Consider the following 15,179-nt stretch of genomic DNA (forward strand, 5'->3'; position numbering starts at 1 on the left):
TTGTTTCAGCTGTTTATATTTTTAGGCTATGAACCATCATGGGTCCCATAATGTTGGGAGGGGAAAAAATAAAATAGTGCTGATCGGTACTGAAAGCTGCTATGTAGCATGGCTCAGAGGGCAAAGAGGGTGGACCATGCAATGGACCACAAAACGGAGGGAAGGGAGGTTTGTATCTCTCCATTCCCACATGCTGTGATGGGTGGGATTCTGCCATGCGCAGAGGGAGTTGTGTGTTGAGAATGCAGAATGTGTCTTAGGTGGTATCTACACTGCCATATAATGTAGTTTCATAATGCAGTTAATCGACATTCTGAAATAACATTATAGCAATATAGGTAAAGGTAAAAGTTTCCCCTGACGTTAAGTCCAGTCATGACCGACTCTGGGGGTTGGTGCTCATCTCCATTTCTAAGCCGAAGAGCCGGCGTTGTCCATAGACATCTCCAAGGTCATGTGGCCAGCATGACTGCATGGAGCGCCGTTACCTTCCCGCCGGAGCGGTACCTATTGATCTACTCACATTTGGCATGTTTTCGAACTGCTAGGTTGGCAGGAGCTGGAGCTAATAGCGGCCGCTCACGCCACTCCAGTATAGATCCAGCTTAAACAAAGAAATGCATGGTGGGGATAAAGATTGGCCCTGACCATGATCTTTGTCAGTGTACTTCTATCCTCAGCTATCTCCATCAGCAGTAATTGCCCCCTCCCCGCCCCCATTCATCATCATGCACAACTCATAAGGACAAAAAGGCTGTGCAGTTCTGATACAAGACTGAAGAAATTAATTATTCAGGAATTCAAATATTAGAATTTGTCCAGAAGTTGGGGTTTTTGGCACCTGAATGGCCATGCAGTGAGTAGAAACTCAGGATTCTAAAAGAATTGTCTCTCACAGAAGCACATCTGATTTTGGATTTGTAAGGATGATATGACAATATGCATATCATTCAGTCTAAAAGTTTAGTGAGCCTTCCCAACAGAATTCATGACAAGTTCCACAGAACGAATAAGTATACCATATTTTATGTTTTTATTACATAGTTACTCCTAATGAATTTTGTTTATTCTCTGCAGCACTGTAGTAATTCTTTCATCTCTGAAGAGTAATGAGATTAGCCGCCAGCTATTTCTAAATGTGTGGCAATCCTCATTCAAAAAAATAGCTCCATTTATGCAAAGCGTTTCATGGCCGTTTAGTAAGAATCTGCTCTTGGACCTTCAGCCATCTCAACTCTTCATTTCAAGCAGAAATACTCAGCTGAAATCATTCAGTTTTATTAAATGCAATTATTCAATATTGTTTGGCCCCTCCTACTAGGACTGATAAAACAGATACATGTGTTAACATAAAAAGTAGCAGCAATTGCATTTGGATGTAATAAAAGAGGATTCTTGATAAAAGGGGTCTTAGGTGATCAAAGTCAGCCAATCTCTCTTTTAGTACAAAATACACAAATGTTCAACTAGAGCAAAGAATGTACATATTCAGAATTTGGGACATCTTTTTAATTGGAGTACAAAGCATCGTTTTTCCTGGCCTTTGATTCCAAATTATTTTCTTTTCTAAAGTGACAGCCCACAACTTACATACATATTCACCAATTATCTTTGAAATTAAATCCTCAAAAAACCTTAAAAATCAACTGTTGGAAAAGTAGCCTAACTAAAGTCCTTGAGTGTAAAAATTGTATTAAAAAGAGACTGTGCAATACAGATAACTCATGTAATAGATGACAGCCTGTGTGGGACTGCAAGGGGTGGTTATATTCTTATAGAGAAGAATGAAGAAGAGACCTTCTCATCTCCTGCTCTGGTTGCTCAAAATAGCAGGTGGAAATTGGGAATTTCTCAGGGTTTTCTGACTGGCTGATCCTTACTTTTTAAATCCCCCTTCCCCACTGACATCAATGGAGAGGGATTAGTTATGAGTAAATACCCTAAAGGCAATAGATCCTATCTGATCCTGGAAGCTAACCAGAGTCATCTCTAGTTAGTACTTGGATGGGAGACTGCCAATGAGAGACTGCTATATTTCAGAAGAAGGAATTAGCAAAACCAACTCTGAATATTCCTTTTCTAAGAAAACCCTATGATATTGAGGGTGACAGGCAACATGAAGGCAGATACATACACAGTTATACTGGTTCTGTATATTCAACGTTAGCTCCTCTTTATCCATGAAACACACCAAAAAGTACCAATAGAGTTTCTCTTCAAGATGTTTTAAGAAAAGGTAGGTAGGTTTAATATCCTCGGCACTTGATATTCACTGTGTACTGATATTCTCTAGCTGAGATTTTAGCCCCATCTTTTTCTATTTTTCCAATTCCATTTCTGAAGTGCTTTAAGTAATAATTAAACCTCCACATTGAAAGGTTTATATTCATATAGTACATTAAGACTCAGAGCTACATCAGATTTTAGTTGTGTCTAGGATAAACTTACTGAGCCAACTGTTGAACAGTAACTCAACATTCAGGTGGGTCTACAGTAGCTGAAACTAGGAATTAGATTCAGTCCAGTGATTTTATATCTATTTACAGTATATCCATTTTTTATCTTTCTGTATTTAAAGATATCTGCAGATACTTTACACACATATATAAAGAGAGCAATAAAACCAGTGTATTTTAACCTTTAAAGTTATTCCCTTATTATATACACTTATATAAAAAAGTAAGTTTATTATATATAAATGCCCTTAAAAAAGATTTACTGGTACTTATCATGAGACAATCTTTCTCGATATTATACAGCTACCATTATGTACTGGTTATCCCACCCATCTGTTCTGACTGGCAGGATCCTGATGAATTGGAAAACAGTTTGTTTGCTCCCTTATGGAAGGATGATTCATTGGTACCCATTCTTGTGAATGAATGAAAAAGACTACGTGGTAAATGCAAAGAAGCTGAACCAATTGAAAACAAAGACAAAACATTAACATTTCAAATGTAAATTTTGTGCAATTAGAACCATCAAAGAGAGTGACTACTTCAGAGGAAGGTAAAGCCAAGACTAGGAACAGAGGTATGGTTGTGTTGTTGAAGGCTTTCATGGCTGGGATCACAGGGTTGTTTTATGTTTTCCGGGCTTTATGGCCATGTTCTAGAAGTATTCTCTCCTGACGTTTTGCCCACTTTTATGGCAGGCATCCTCAGAGGTTGTGAGGTATGGAGAAACTAAGCAAGGAAGGTTTATATATATATCTGTGGGAAGTCCAGGGTGAGGGAAGAACTCTTGTCAGTTGGAGGCCAGCGTAAATGTTGCAGTTAATCACCCTAATTTGCATTGAATGGCTACATCTACTAGCTACTTTCTGCCTGGGGGCATTCTTTGTTAACTGCCCCTAGTTCCCATGTCTCAGAGTGTTGCTTCTTATTTACTGTTCTGATTTTTGAGTTTTTTTTTAATACTGGTAGCCAGATTTTGTTCATTTTCATGGTCTCCTCCTTTCTGTTGAAGTTGTCCACATTTACGCTGGCCTCCAACTGACAAGAGTTCTTCCCTCACCCTGGACTTCCCACAGATATATATAAACCTTCCTTGCTTAGTTTCTCCATACCTCACAACCTCTGAGGATGCGAAACACCAGGAGAGAATACTTCTAGAACATGGCCATACAGCCTGGAAAACATAAAACAACCCAGTGGTATGGTTTCTCTCCTTCTTTTCAGGGAGAAAAAATATCTTTGACACGAGCAAGGAGATCCACTACAGATCATGACCATCTCACAGTAAGTGCCTAGGTTATTTCTCCCATTGTAGGAGTATCCTACAGTGGGATGTCCAAATCCTAAGTAAATGTTGTTCAATGAGGACATACATGATAGATGCTGCTGTAAAGACTCACACCATTCACCTCTGAGGAAGAAAATCTCGTTGGTCTACAAGTTATTATAACACCCTCCTACTAAAAGACCATTCTCCAGAGACAAGATCATCTAATGCAGTGGTTCTCATCCTGTGGGTCCCCAAATGTTTTGGCCTTCAACTCCCAGAAATCCCAACAGCTGGTAAACTGCCTGGGATTTCTGGGAGTTGTAGTCCAAAACACCTGGGAACTCACAATTTGAGAATCACTGATCTAGTGTATATAGAAGTGATTCTGGTGGAAGTGGAAGTTAAATTATATGTTGCAGCTCCACAGATGCCCACAAGGGGTGTTTGTTGGAAACGTGGCTGAAGTGGTCATGCTTTTGCTGGAATGAGTCATAATGCCTTGTGGGTCTATCTGGTCACAATGCCTATGGCAGGTTTTACTTAGTCCATCTGATCAAAATATTCTTAGAGACTTTGGGAATGCAAATAAGTCAGAGAGAATCTGAATGAATTTTTTTTAGTTCTGGCTTACTGACAGAACATACATGTAAGAAATTAATAAAAATTATTCATAAACACTCAATTAGATAATCCCCTCAAAAATCAATAGGTTACTTCACATAGAAAAAGGCAAAGGATTCTAATCTCATCAATGATACTTTCATTCATTTAACATTATGTTCAAAGATGCCCATAGAAAAGCATCACCACACATGTGTAAAAACAACAAAAGGTTATTTATTATTTATTTGCTTTATTTCTTCTCCACTCTTCTCACCTTGAGCAGCTTACAAGTTTTGGCAAAAATTTAATGCCACTGTTATACAATAAACACAATAGACTATTAAAATCAATAAACATATACAATTAAATTAGAATCAGTTAAAACACATAACTAGTTAACCCAAATCACCAATCCTGAAATCATCCTCCTGATTATTTCTTATGTCAGGTCTGTGAGAGTCTGTTGCACTTTAATCTCTACTTGCCAAAGACTTGCTTCCACAGCCAGGATTTAACAAATAAGATGCTGTGAAACAAGAGGTCAAGGCCATTTTAAATTGCACTAACAAGAGCAACTTTTCCATGGCTCAGAAATAATAGCATCACTCCAGAACGCATTAGTAAGATCTCTTCTGGAGTGCTTTGTTGAATGAGAACCACAGTTCAAGGAGGAAGTTGACAACCTGGAAAGCATTCCACAGAGAGGTATGAAAATGACAAAAAAGCTCTAGAGAACAAAACATATTGGAAAGAAGGCTGCAAAAATTCACTGGGTTATTCCAGAGAGAATTAAGATTAAATGGCAAGTTGTGGGTTCTTCTCATATATTTAAATATAACCTTACTCCCAAAGTGAAAACACAGTCATTCATTTTCCAAAGATAAAAAAGATTGCGTATAAATTACAGGTTGTTTGTTAGTGATATAATTCTACCAAACAACTACAAGAGCAACATTAAAAGGAGAGCACGGAAAAGGTTGCAGAAATATGTGACTTTTTGAGAGTTTTAGTACAAGCTGAAAGGCATCTACATATAATTAAATGCTAGACTCTATACTAAAGATAACTGGCAGCAACTGCCTTTATGAAATGTCTGTAATAATTCTTGCTTCTTGGGAAATGATGGAGTCAGCAAAAGGCTTGTTTGCTGGACAGCTTCTGTGAAAATTGAGAAAGTTGTCCGTTTGCCTGAGAGGAAACCCTTACCAAAAATCAGGGGCAAGAGAAACACACAAAGCTGTCATGGAGGAAAGAAATGCTGATCACTACCACCTTACATATTGCACAAAAAGCAAGATATTGTAAACACTCTCACACTTAGCCTAATGGTAAAGGTTTTCCCCTGACATTAAGTTTAGTCGTGTTCAACTCTGGGGGTTGGTGCTCACCTCCATTTCTAAGCCAAAGAGCCAGCATTGTCTGTAGACACCTCCAAGGTCATGTGGCCGGCATGACTGCATGGAGCCCTGTTACCTTCCCACCTGAGCAGTACCTATTTATCTACTCACAACTGCATGTTTTCAAACTGCTATGGTGTATTTTAATCCTACATGAATCTCTCTGGGTGACCACAGACCAGCCTCTCTCAGCCTCAGTCATCTCATTAGGCTGTTGTAAATGAAAGCAAAAGGAATAGGACAACCAGTTATGCCACTAAGAGCATGCAAATGCAATTAACAAATAAAGCTTGGTATAATGAAATGAAGAAATAGTGTTTTACTGTCTTTATGTTGACACACTGCCACAAGAACTACGAGTTGAAAATCAAGCATTTGTTCTGTCCAATAAAAGGTATAAAATCCCAAACATGTAAACCACGTTCATTTAAATACATATTTGGGTCACTAAAAAGCCTACAGTATAGAATATCTCATACATACTTTTTATCTCCATTTCAGTTTGGTGTGCAGGATTTCTTTGTGGGTTTCTAATCCCCTTCTCTGAAAACATCCTTGTATATGCCAATCCTAGCACATCAATTTATTGCCATGATTCATCCTTCTCAGCACTAGAGTGTTTATATATTTAGTGGAATTATTCTTCTGACAACTGATTGCATGAAGGCACTTCAGCATGTCAAAATGTGATATGATACAGCTCCAAAAATTCTAATAACTTATGTTGTTGTACGTATGATGAATGGCAGCATTTGTTCCTTTAGGAAGTTATTAAAGAAAACAGATGAAAAGCAGAAAAACCTGCAATATATTGCAGTGCCATCAACTCTACAGAATAACATTAAACATGCAACATCAAGTGAATCTAGTAAGTTTAGTCTAAACAGGTTAAACTAAATAACTTTCATTAAAAGAATGGTGATGCTGTGCATTTTTCAAAGCCTTAAGCAAGGTTTTTCATGTCAAATTCAGCCATTAGGCATTTTAGAGTAAACCTGCTGATATCGATAGGAATTATGTTGGCCAAACAAAACTCCCATGTTTGTGGGAAAACACAATCAGAACAGTAAATAAAGAACACTCTGATAACAGAGGAATTACAGACATGAATCAATCAGGGGCAGCTAACACCTCAGAACAAAGGATTTCCCCAGGCAGGAATTAAGCTTGCAAGGCCATTAATGTCAATCAAGGTGATTAATCACAACATTCACACTGGCCTTCAACAGACAAAACTTCTTTCTTTCTTTCTCCCACCCTAGACCTTCCACACATATATAAACCTCCCTTGCTCAACTTTCCAACAGACCTCACAACTTCTGAGGTTGCCTGCCATAGTTGTGAGTGAAATGTCAGGAGAGAATGCTTCTGGAACATGGCCATACAGCCTGGAAAATGCACAACAACCCAGAACTCCCATGGTTAGCCATATCTTGGGTTAGCTATGACAAACCATCATTGACTCTAAAGGTAACACTCATTAAATACGGATCAAATCAAGCCATAAAGCCCACCATATCTAGCTACAAATCCCATATATCTGCTTAGCAAAATCTACCAAATGAGCAAGCATGAAAGAAGAGCACTTTTTGGTGGTCACGGCATCACTGTGGAATATCATAAAACAAGTGAGCTTTTAAGGTTAGTAGACCTTAAAGATCGAACCCTTGCAGTCCCATGTGAAATGAATGAATTCAGTAATTATTGTAAAGGCCATCAGTTCTTACTTTGAGGTTATTCTGAATGTTTTATGTTGATGTTTTATTTAACAGTACATGTTTATCTTTTATTGTTTTACAGTTTTATCTTGCAGACATCCTTAGGGAGGCTGTGCCTGGAAACGATTCTGTGGAAGATATATATAATGTGCAAATGCAATTTTTTTTAGTTGAGTTTGTGTCAAATACTAGAACTTATAAATTCTCATTAGCTGGATGATATATCTGAGAGTAAATACAAAATGAGATTCATATTCCAAAAGCAAAGGGCTCCTACCCAGCACTGTTCCCGCCTGCCCTTGGTGGCCTCTTGTCACTTCAAGAGCAAAAGTAATTAATGTGAGAATACTTTTACAACTGCTTTGATTTTTCAAATGGTAGAGGGGGACATGGTTAGATCGATACATTTTAAAACCACTGCCTTGCTAGATAATTTCTTGTCAAGTAAAAGCTTCTGTTTGGAGAACTTGTCATATGTTTTGCTCTGTGACTGATTACTCGGCTGACAGTGATTGACTGGAGCTCAGCAATGGCAAAGATGTCAAAATATGGTAAGATTTACAGTCCTTTTAATTTGTATGTGACTTTTTTCTTTCTGTAGTGCCTGCAATAAAGTTTACTTTAATGAAACAGAAGGGCTGAGATTTCAATGGACATTTGGGATTAAACCCATATGAACAAAGTAAAACTTGCAAAGAGTATGCAAGATAAACCTGCAGAGGATTGCTCTGTAAATGTTACAAAGGAGCATTGAGCTCTTGTGGTGCTGGGTCTCTGGCAGTCTTTGACAGGAACTGATTTATAAGAATCAGGAAGAAGGGGTAAATCTAGGAAAGTGTCATGCAGATGGCTTATTAAACCACAGGGTCACAGAATGCTGTTACACAGGTGAGAAGTTGGTCTAACTGTGAGGCACTCTCAAAACTACTTGTTGCCAAGCCTTTAAAGGCCCCTTCTACACTGCCATATAATCCAGATTATCAAAATAGATAATCCACATTATTTGCTTTGATTCTGGACTATTTATTTATTTATTTATTTATTTATTTATTTATTTATTTATTTACAGTATTTATATTCCGCCCTTCTCACCCCGGAGGGGACTCAGGGTGGATCACATTACACATATAAGGCAAACATTCAATGCCTTGACATAGAACAAAGACAAAGACAAATGCAGGCTCCGAGCTGGCCTCAAACTCATGACCTCTTGGTCAGAGTGATTGGTCTCAGCTGGCTGCAGCTGGCTGCTCACCAGCTTGCACCACAGCCTGGACTAGAAGTGTTTTGGATTTTTTCCAGATTTTAGAATACCTGTATTTGCATTTACGTACACAGAGATATCTTGAGATGAGATCCAAATCTAAACAAGAAATTGATCTTTCATACACCTTGTACATATAGCCTGAAGATAGTTTTATGGACAAAATGTTAAATAATTTTGTGCATGAAACAAAGTTTGTATACACTGAACCATGAAAAAGTAAAGATGTTAGTATATCAACCCCCCAGATGATTAATGTTAGATTTTGGAGTATTTTGGATTTCAGAATTCCAGATAAAGCGTACTTCACCTGTAGTTCAGAAGCACTTCTGAAACTCAGGTGAAAATAATTGAAGCTCATACTAAAATTAATCAGCTTTAAAGATGCCACAATATTCACTTTCCTCTTTTGCTTCCCTACTTTTAATTATCAAGAGGCGTTCATATTTCACAAAACTACCTACTTTTAAAAAACTGAAAATATAAATAAAATCAGTTTATCCAGCGGCAACAAATCCTAAAACATATTTACCCAGCAAGTCAAAACAAAACTGATTTAGACTGCCTTAGCACAAATTGATGCATGGCTACGTTTACATTCAGAAAAATTAGTAGTGAACAGAGCTTAAGCACAGAAATATCCTGGATTTGGTCTCAAACTCCAGAATGTCACTCTGATCAGATGAGAAACAGCAAGGATGTGTTGTTGAAGGCTTTCATGGTCGGAATCACAGGGTTGCTGTGTGTTTTCCAGGCTGTATGGCCATGTTCCAGAAGTATTCTCTCCTGATGTTTTGCCTACATCTATGGCAGGCACCCTCAGAGATATATACACACAACAACCCAGCAAGGAGGCACTTTGAATTTGGAGAGAAATGGGTGTGAAGGGTAAATGGAAGTAGCCTTGACTCAAAGTAGTCTGGGAAACTCTATATTGGCTTTGGGAAGTTGGAAGCAGGATAAGCAATTTCACAGAATAATCAATTTTGATGCTTGCTTCCAGTCTATCCCTTTGCATTCTGTTTGTTTCCAATAGTATCTGTTTGCATAATGAAATAAACATTGCAGAGACACCATTCACTGTTTAATGCTTTATTAGCACAAATGAAACAAAAACTTTAGAATATCCTCTCAATTTTCTGGGATAGATATTGAACTTTAATATGACCTATGTCAACATTCTATAAGATGATATTTAATACATATCAACAATTTGAAAGTTTTTAATAATTGAAACATGAGAAGTATCAAATATTTTGAAAAAGGTTTAAAACAAGGAATAGATCAAGGATTGGTTGTGATTTGTTACTTTTTAAGAAAAATTCTTATTATTTTTTCTTCTTTTTGGAAACAATGAATATTCTGTTGATACTTTTAAAAAGCAATGGAATGTTTGATACCAGTGTTATAGGTCTTTTTATAACAACTCATTCTTACTCATCACTTCTAAAAAGTTAGAGTTGCTTTTTGGGAGTGGGGGGGATTTACTATTTTTATTTTATTTTTTACAATGTCCATAGAAGCAAATTACTTCTTAAAAGTAACAGTCCAAGTCCTATTTAGAACCCAAAATTGTGATCCAGAGAAGAGAATCTGATTTTTTTATCGGGTAAAAAGCGAATTGAGGCAAATTCACTTCTGGTGTAAAAGAATTGGCCGTCTTCAAAGACGTTGTTACCATCCTGCAGGGGGCTTCTCTCATGTCACCGCATGGGAAGCTAGGGCTGACAGATGGTAGCTTACCCTGTCTCATGGTTTCGAACTGCCAACCTTCAAATCAGTAGTTTAGCCGGCACAAGGGTTTAACCCATTACTCCACTCTTCTAGGCAAGCAAAAACAATTCATTGTCTCAAAACATTTAATTATAATTTAATTTTGTCATTTTATAAGGACAATTTGTAAAGTCCAGTTTGCTTTCCTTATCATTATCTGAAAATCAGGTGTGTTCAGTGTCAGGTAGGAGCCACCGGTGGTGTAGTAGATTAAAGCCTTGTGATTTGAAGATTGGGTTGCTGATCTGAAAGCTGCCAGGTTTGAATCCCACCCAGGGAGAGTGCGGATGAGCTCCCTTTATCAGCTCCAGCTCCATGTGGGGACATGAGAGAAGCCTCCCACAAGGATGATAAAACATCAAAACATCCGGGCATCCCCTGGGCAACGTCCTTGCAGACGGCCAATTCTCTCACACCAGAAGCGACTTGCAGTTTCTCAAGTCACTCCTGACACACACACACACACACACACACACACACACACACACACACACAAAAGTGTCAGGTATATTACAAAATAATCTTAAGCAAAATCTTACGTCTCTTGTGCTTTAAATCCACATAATTTAAAAATGATGAGGATGGATATTTGGATTTTAGAGACTACAAAATGTACGACAAAGCTATCCAAAGCTTGTACATAGTAGGTACGTAAAGTCTTAACTATTTTGTCATTGTAAATAAAGACAAATAGTTACAGTCAATTTATCTGAACTTCAGGAGGAAACACACACCATTTTCCCTAAACACAAATGTCCCAAAGTGCTTCAGAGAAATAATTTCATTGAAAAAAAACAAGCAGGGATTTTATGTACACAAACATACACATAATCCAAGAACAAAGGTTTCTTGCACAGCTAATTCATTTTATTGGTCCTGAAAACTATCCCACAAGACTTCTGAAATGTTTGCAAGCCACTGCATAACAGAACTTTTAGCAACAGTTGTTTTATCTATAAATCAGTATTTGTATGACAACAAGAAATTCTGATTAAGGCTGTTTCATCTACCCTTGAAATACCTTCAATATTCAGTGGAATGAGCCAGATTGCATTTTATTGTTTTGCACAATGTGCATTTCAATCAGATAAAGATACATCAATATACACATTTCACTGTTTCATAATTTAATCTCAGAGGTATAAACCTTGGCTACATTACTCCATTTCTTTTATGACAGTAGAAAACAAATGTTTAAATGATCTGGAAAACAGTTTTCCCTTCAGTTGCTTATTTCTATCTATTTAACATATTTTGAGATGCTTGCTGCCACCCTCTTGTCAAATAGTATTGTAATACGATTAATTTTCACACAGTAGAAAGCTATTTCAGGTATAAAATATTAAATGTATTATTGGTTAGCCTTTGACGAAAAAAATACTGTAATGCTCAACCTCAAGGAACTGATTCATATACAGAGAAAATATCAACATAGAAAGAATATCAAATTAAGCAGACAAGGGTATCATCTTACTATATGAATTACTTCATTTTATTTCTAAATTTGATCATATAGTTTGTATAATATGACATCTTGAGTGTTACAGGCTGTTAGAGACAATATCAATTTATGTGTGTGTGTGTGTGTGTGTGTGTGTGTGTGTGTGTGTCATTTCAGAAATTGGATTATTATAATAGGCTTTATGTAGGCCAGTGATTCTCAACCTTTTTTTGACTAGGGCCCACTTGACTACGGCCCACTCCAACATTAGTACCAAAAGGGTTACGAATCAGTTTTTGGTCAACTTTAGATTTGGTTTGGTTATTTGGGGTGCTGATTCAGAAAACTTCATTGGATAGATCACATCAGCTGGTCAGCTCTGTGTGGCTGGTCAGCTCTGCGGAAAAGAACAAAAATAAAATAAAATAAAATAAAATAAAAAGGAGGTTCATGGACCAGATTTTTTGTTCTCGTTGCATACTGCTTGGCCACGGCCCATGGATTGGGAACCACTGATGTAGTCCCTAACTCTGAAGACTTGCAGTATATTCTCTATTTGCCTCTGACACGATAAAAATAAAATAATAAAAACTCTGAAGACAGGGCAGGAAGTTTTTATCTAGCTTAAAATATGGTTGAAATGGTAGGCGTGAGCATTACCTGCCCATATTAGCCATTCGTTAATGACCTTCATTCGAAGTGCTACTTGTTATTTTCAAAGTTCTTAGTAGCCTTGGACTAGCGTATTTGCCCACTTCTTGAACTCTTGAAATGAGGCTGCTCTTTGTGTCCTGCTGTTGGCACAGCATGAAATCCAGGACTTCACAGCTCATCAAGCAGTTAAGACAACAGTCATTCTCAAGTGTGGATTTCTTTAAAAGAAATGTGCAATGCCTTGCAGGAATATTCATCACTCCTCCTTTGACTTTTCCACATTTTTATGTGTTAAAACCAAAACCAGAGTAGATTTAACTGGCATTATTTCCACTTACGGCACATGAGACATTCAACACTGTGAGGGTGAAAAACGTTTTTACTGCAATACAAAAATCAAGTGAACAAAATCCAGGACATGCTAGAATAATGCCCCTTGATCTGGTGCAACATTATAAGCTCCGGAGCAACTCATTGCCTTCAAGAATCACCTGATCTCAAGATCTCCAGTTCCTATTCACTGTTTTGGATTAAGACCCTTATTTCAAATGAATTGAAAACAATCTTGGGGTTATGGCCCAATTTACTACAGGATTGTGTTGTTGCAGAAGACAGCTTAGACTGCTGTGACCTGTACTTTTGGGCTGAACAACTTGTCCTGCTGGCCCTTCTCCCCATGTCCAATTATAGGTACTGTAGTCCTCAAGTTACAAACATTCATTCGGCTTACAAATGATTTATCATTAAGAACAGGGTGAGACAACAGGAAGTGAGAGAAATCTACCCTTAGAAAGGGAAGCAAGCTTCAGATAGCATAGGGAAGGGTTAACACCCTTTTGATGTTTGTTGTGTTGCCTGTGCCCCTGTTAGAAGAGTTCACCTCACTAACTGTCCCTGTGATAATTGTATTTTGAAAATTTTGGCTTGTTGTGGAAACAAGGATTGGTGATAAAGCTTCAGTGGAAACACCTTTTTCCCATGGTAACTTTTTCAGGAGTGATTTTCTATGTTTATTTATTTGTTTGTTTATTTATTTGACTGGAGTTACATTTTAAAATATAACCATTGTGTCAGATGTCCATTGGCATATAGGGATGTACTCAGATTCATATTTCACTTTTGGATTAGTTTGTAAAATATTGAATCTAGTCGCAAGGGCCTCTCATTTCTCCTGTCTGAATATGAGACCATAAAGAAATGTCAAGCGGTACCTAATTTCACTGATCTGCTAATTTAGAACAACAATCTATAGCTATATTAATACAGAATGTTCAACCAAGATTCCAGCAAATCCTGACTTAAATTGAACCAGGTATATGCTGCTTCACCTAGCATTTCCCTTGGCTCCTGTGATGACTCATGGGCCTTGTAGTCCTGTTCCTAGTACTATTGTGGCAGACGAAGAGGAAAACATGGGATTTCTGCCGTTTCAGCCAGAGCCGGGGCCTATCCACCTGGAGGATGTTTGTCCTCAAGAATGTAGCCAAACAGGCCTTGGGCAGAATTCCCCCCCGTTTTCCCGGAGGGACAATTATAATAGAGATAGGGGAGCCAGGGAGGCAAATCGCCGGAGCCTGAGAATCGCTGCCAAACAATTAGCTGATTAGGTCTGCTTCCCTTGGGAAATTCTAAGGAGTCATGCATCTGGACAGAGTTGGGTTTCGCTTCTCGTTCTCTAGGGAAAGTGTTCTGTCAGCAGGAAAACGAGACCCAATATAGGTGCTGCTCGCAAGGGGAACCTTGCGGAATCAATTGTTCAGCTTGAGGAGAGAGATCGTGTGTGGACTTCGTAACCCCAGTTCCTTGTTTCCCGGATCAAGTTTCCAGCCTTGCCTTGTTTCACTGACTTCTTTGGACTCTGTTCATGTTTCATGTTGCCTCGTTTCAAGCCTTGAATCTAGCCAAGAACCAAGTTTATTTTCCAGCCTTGTTGTCAAGCTACATTGGACTTTAAAGACTGTCATTTCCCCGCACTTTGCTTGGCAAAGTGTGTGTTTCGGTCAAGTGGATTATAACTTTGAACTCTAATATCTTATATGACAATACATTTCTGGACTATATTTGACCTCATCTGAAAGGTCTGCTTCTGAACTATATTCTTCACTTGTTTTTATTGACTTTATATATTTCTATAATAAAGATATTAGATAGATTCTGGTCTCTGCGCATGGTTATTGGTGCTCTGCAGCCTGGGTCCTGACAGCTCCACCTTGGTGTACGAACTGTGGACCTCATCATACTAATATAGAGAAATGATACATCTCTATGCATCTCGTTGTTTATCAGGGCTGGATACTCTATACATATGGGATGTATACAAACCTCATCACACACTTTTCTTACATTTTGAAATTAATCTGCCTTGATTAATTTATCATCACACCACAAAAGGCTTGCTCCTCTCAATCCGTTTGATACCTCAAACGTCACTCTCTTGCCTTTTCTTCCCAATGTTTTTGGTAAATATTGCATAGTTATGTAGCCTGGAAATCTCGATGTACTGGTATCATGAGACTTGGGAAGATCTTGCATCTGCGCAGTATGAGAGATCCCTGATCACTACCTTTTGGCACGAACCAGCAAATCAACAAAATTGCACAGAT

General features: G+C 38.0%; 1 protein-coding gene across 5 annotated transcripts in view; it reads right to left on the reverse strand.

Annotated features, from left to right (window-relative positions):
- inpp4b (inositol polyphosphate-4-phosphatase type II B) overlaps positions 1–15,179 on the reverse strand; it is a 313,356-nt gene that overhangs the window by 213,449 nt on the left and 84,728 nt on the right. The gene's annotated exons all lie outside the window — the stretch shown is intronic.

The sequence above is a fragment of the Anolis carolinensis genome, chromosome 5 (genome assembly GCF_035594765.1).
Source record: "Anolis carolinensis isolate JA03-04 chromosome 5, rAnoCar3.1.pri, whole genome shotgun sequence".
Lineage (NCBI taxonomy): Eukaryota > Metazoa > Chordata > Lepidosauria > Squamata > Dactyloidae > Anolis > Anolis carolinensis.